Source organism: Acipenser ruthenus, chromosome 4, assembly GCF_902713425.1.
Source record: "Acipenser ruthenus chromosome 4, fAciRut3.2 maternal haplotype, whole genome shotgun sequence".
In the NCBI taxonomy this organism is placed as follows: Eukaryota; Metazoa; Chordata; class Actinopteri; order Acipenseriformes; family Acipenseridae; genus Acipenser; species Acipenser ruthenus.
Genome location: NC_081192.1, coordinates 90,824,266 through 90,829,039, shown reverse-complemented (window position 1 = coordinate 90,829,039; position 4,774 = coordinate 90,824,266).

Genomic DNA, 4,774 nt, shown 5'->3' with positions numbered 1-4,774 from the left:
ACTGGAACACAGCCTTTATCAATTCAGTTAGCAGCTGTTGTCATGACAACCTCTTACCTAGGCCCCACAGTCCTTGTCTAACTGTTGGTATATTCTTAGATTTAACACAAAATGCTGTTTTATTATTCTATTTGCACCAGGGGTTAATTTGTGCAGGATTCCACTGGTACTTGTTCTGTCTAGGACACGAAACCTACAAGCAGATGAGAACTTGAATAAAACAAGGTCAGTACATTGTCTATAAACAGAAATCCGATCTCTCTTCCTTAATTTTAAGATGCAATACCTTTTTGTTTCTTAATTAACCATTGATTTGCACAATTATGAAAAACCAAGATGCTTTGTTTATATGTGGCCTTTAACATTGACAACTGTTTTGTAACAAAAAACTTTAATTTATCTAAAAAAAAAAAATGCACAGCTCCCCCCGATCTAACTGTGAATGCTAATGAAAATCAAAATTATGACCACATTTAGCCATGAAGTGGAAAGACTCACTGCTGACCAGTAAGATTCAGTATTTAAGTATGTTAGCAATACTTGTATTTATACTTTATTGCTTCACATGTATTACTATTTAGTTTCAGCATGGAAGGGTAACAGATGCGTAATGCCATAGTATCTCCTGACAGATGGTCCACTGTAAGCCTACACCAGAGAGAAGACTGCCCCTGCCTCAGGTGACAGACCCCAGCCCCTCACTACGACTCTGTGATCCCACATCTGTCAGATTAAAGTAGTAGGAGTTATTACAAAGCCTTGTGTTTCTCTCTCAGGGGTGCAAATTGTTTTAATCAAACCCCGTTAATCAAGCCCCCCTCAAAACATTGTACATGACACAATAAAACGTGAGTGTTGAAGCTTTATTAAAGCAACAGGGGATTGATGCCCTCAAAGAGCGTACAGTGTAAGTATACTTCTTAGGAGTAGGAAGAAAAACAAAACTAGTCAAACTTAATTTTATAGCATATCCTTTTTTTTATCATTTAGGGGCAACCTGAGCTTCTAAATGAGCAAAACAGAGAATTCTCACACTTGTAACATTATTGTGTCGTGTTACAAGGAGATACCTAATCAAATCTCTAACTGACAACCATATAGTAATATGGAGCCCATATTTTCCAATGTGCTGAATGGTTTTGTCTACCTCAATTTAGTAAGGTAAAAAAATGCTATTATCACACTTTCTGTGGGTTACATTAATTCAGTTGGCATTCTCACTGGGATAAAGCTGTTTTTATTCTTACCTAATAAAAAACAGGGCTGCATAAAACATCTAGGCTTATTCCATCCATCATAGACATTTATAATGTGTCATCTTACTATTAAGGCCATTGCACACTGCATTTGTTGCACCATTTCTCACTTTCAATGTATGTATAATTGTATTGTATAATTCAGATAAACAGATCCAGTGTGCAATCACCTTAAACAATGTGTTGTCCACCTATTTATTATTATCTATTATTTTTTTCTTAGAACGGGTACCTGAACCCATTATTATGAAGATAATTATTATGATTAATTTACATTTTTTTTTAAGTTACAGAATAATACCCAATGTGTTGTCTCCATGACAACATTCACTCCTTTTGTGTTTGTTTCTAGTGTTTATTTTAGCATGAGTCCACATATTGAACAATTATTTTCTCTGAAGCTTAAAAGAAAATTCCCCCCCCCCCCAACTCATTCCTAATTAACCTGATGTATAACACCGTGTAACAATTTTTTTTTTTTGTTCCTGGGTAGTAAGTGTTATTTCCTAATTGCTTATACCTCAAAAGTATAGAAAATGGCTATTATTCCCCACAAACTTAGCTTTTGTGACCAGGACAGTGATATTTTGAAATTTACCTATTTTCCAGAAAATTCCAGATAGATTCAGTGCTGAGTAAACTTGGAGTAACTTCTAGAACTTTCTAGAACTTTCCAGTAATATAAATAGCTGCTCCATAATGGTAACAAGTACCCGTCTCTTCCCCTGGCTCACTCGGTGCACCTCAAAGAGGATTACAACAGCATCAAGACCTTGCTGGACGCCTTGAAGTATGATGAGTACGGCTGGGAGGTCATAGGAGACTTCAAAATGGTGGCATTCCTGATGGGTCTCCAAGGCGGTTTTACCAAGTTTCCCTGCTATCTTTGCCTTTGGGACAGCAGGGACACCAAGGCGCATTGCCACAGGCGGGACTGGCCACAGCGGACCGAGTTCTCTGTGGGGAGGAACAACGTCAAGTGGGAGCCACTGGTGGACCCCCGGAAGGTGCTGATGCCACCACTGCACATCAAATTGGGCCTTATGAAACTATTTGTCAGAGCTCTAGATAAGGAGTCGGCAGCCTTCAAGTACCTTCAAGACTTCTTCCCTAAGCTGTCTGAGGCAAAGGTCAAAGCCGGTGTCTTCGTCGGACCACAGATAAAGAAGATCCTGGAGTGCAATGAATTCCCCAAGAAGCTCACTAGTAAGGAGAAAGCGGCTTGGAACAGCTTTGTCACAGTGGTTCGGGGCTTCCTGGGCAATCACAAGGCCGAAAACTATGTGGAGCTGGTTGAGACTCTGGTGAAGAACTATGGCACAGTGGGCTGTAGGATGTCCCTCAAAGTCCATATCCTTGATGCTCATCTTGATAAATTCAAGGAGAACATGGGAGCATTCTCGGAGGAGCAAGGCGAGTGCTTCCACCAGGATATACTGGACTTTGAACGCCGCTACCAAGGACAGTATAACAAGAACATGATGGGAGACTACATTTGGGGGCTGATTCGTGAAAGTGATTTACAGTATAATCGTAAATCTCGAAAAACTACTCACTTCTAAATCTTTTGTAGTCATTTTTGTATTACTTTAGTATAAATACATGTTAATTTGGATTCATATGTTGTTTTTTTCTGACTTTATGTGAACGAAAAGACACAAATTTGCCCGTTTTCTCATTGGAAATAGGTTAATTTCAAAATATCACTGTCCTGGTCACAAAACCAAAGTTTGTGGAGAATAATGGCCATTTTCTATACTTTTGAGGCATAAGCAATTAGGAAATAACACTTACTACCCAGGAACAAAAATTGTGTTACATAGTGTAATCATTAAGCCACCTTTTTATTAAATTATTGTTTTTTTCCCCTAAGTGTGTGGACCAGATCCTATGTTTTCTGAATTTAGGTAAGCCTTTTCAGAGGCCATCGAATACATTCAGTGCATTTACAGCCCTACTCTTATTCAACAAGTGGCTACTGAGAAAACTGGGAAGCTGAGTTAATTAAGAGGAAGTACAAATGCAATTACCAGCCCATACAACCATGACTCACTGCAGTAATCTGCAGGCATACATTGTTATGTTAACATAGGCTGTCTCATTAGATATCCAAATAGTGTCATTCTTTAAATAAAATAAATAATTATTGTGACAGAGATTGAATGATTCTTGGTGTTAGATCTCCCCCCGACCTATGAGGGCGCTGTGTAAAGGGAACAGAGTACCCTGGACTGGTTGGCCCGACAATTCAATCCTAGGGTTCGGCGGAAGCCGGCCAACTAGAAAGGGGGCGGAGCTACGGTACACTAAACCATTAACCCGGAAAGGTTAACGGCGTGGCATCCGCGGATTGGAGGAGCGGATGTGCTAGTTAACCAAAGGGTCATGGTTGACAGTATAAAAAGGGGACGTAGTGACGTGACCTGTTCCTTTGCTATGGTTAATGCTGGACCAACGTATTGTTATACCATGAGGGTTTGTTTGTTTTTGTCAAGTCTAACTACTGTGACTGTATGTGATATATTAGATGGCTAAACACGATCAAGGAGCTGTAGTTTAAGGCCAGCATGAACCTGGACAACACTGCACCTTTGTTCACAATAAACTGTAATGACACCACAAGCACTAAATCACTCACTGTGGACTTGTGTTTGTGTTTTGTGTTACGTGTGGGTGTTTACTAAGGGGACTGTGTATTATTTCGGGACCAACCCGTGGATTATAAGCAGAGCAATACATGCTGCTGTATTGCCTGTTAGCATCATTATTGTTTACTGAATTTGGGTCATCAGACCATTGGATTTACAAATAAACCACCATTGCACCTGGACTATCGTTGTCTGTCTGATTATTGATCACCTGCACCTGCACAAGGCTAACCACTTTGCCACAATATGCAGCTGGTTACTTTGATGTTTTGAATTTGTCCAACAAGAGTAAACGATAGGCTGGGCAAAACCAAAGCATCAAGTGTAACGTATAGATGAACAGATATACAGACATACAGACAGCCACCAATATCTCCAGAATCTGATAGTCTCAGTAACTTATGCTTAATAGCGTTTTACCAAGTTTCATGACAATTGGATAAGCCGTAGTATACTGACAATACCTTCTGTAATAAATTGAGCTGTGAAGTGAGCCCGTAGCAGCAAACGTTACTGCTTTTAATTTAGTACAACACTGTGAAAATGTATGACGAATGCAAAGTAGCTTACCAATGCAGCTGTGGCTCTGTCTCTATGTTTAACCATAAACCACCCCTTCAAAGTTTAAATGCAAACAAAAATATGTATTTCATTGTACATAAAAAAAAATAATGTGCAGAGTTCAGCTTTAAACAGGTAGGTTTTATTTTAACCAGTTTTATATTGTGATGTAAAAAAATAGACCTCTGTGACACAAAACCTTACATGGAAGATAATTTCAATCCTACCGCTGCTTTTCATTATTTATTCCTCAGCACCTTCCTCATGCAGTCGTGTAGCACGAGGAAACAATGGGAGAGAAGATGGAGA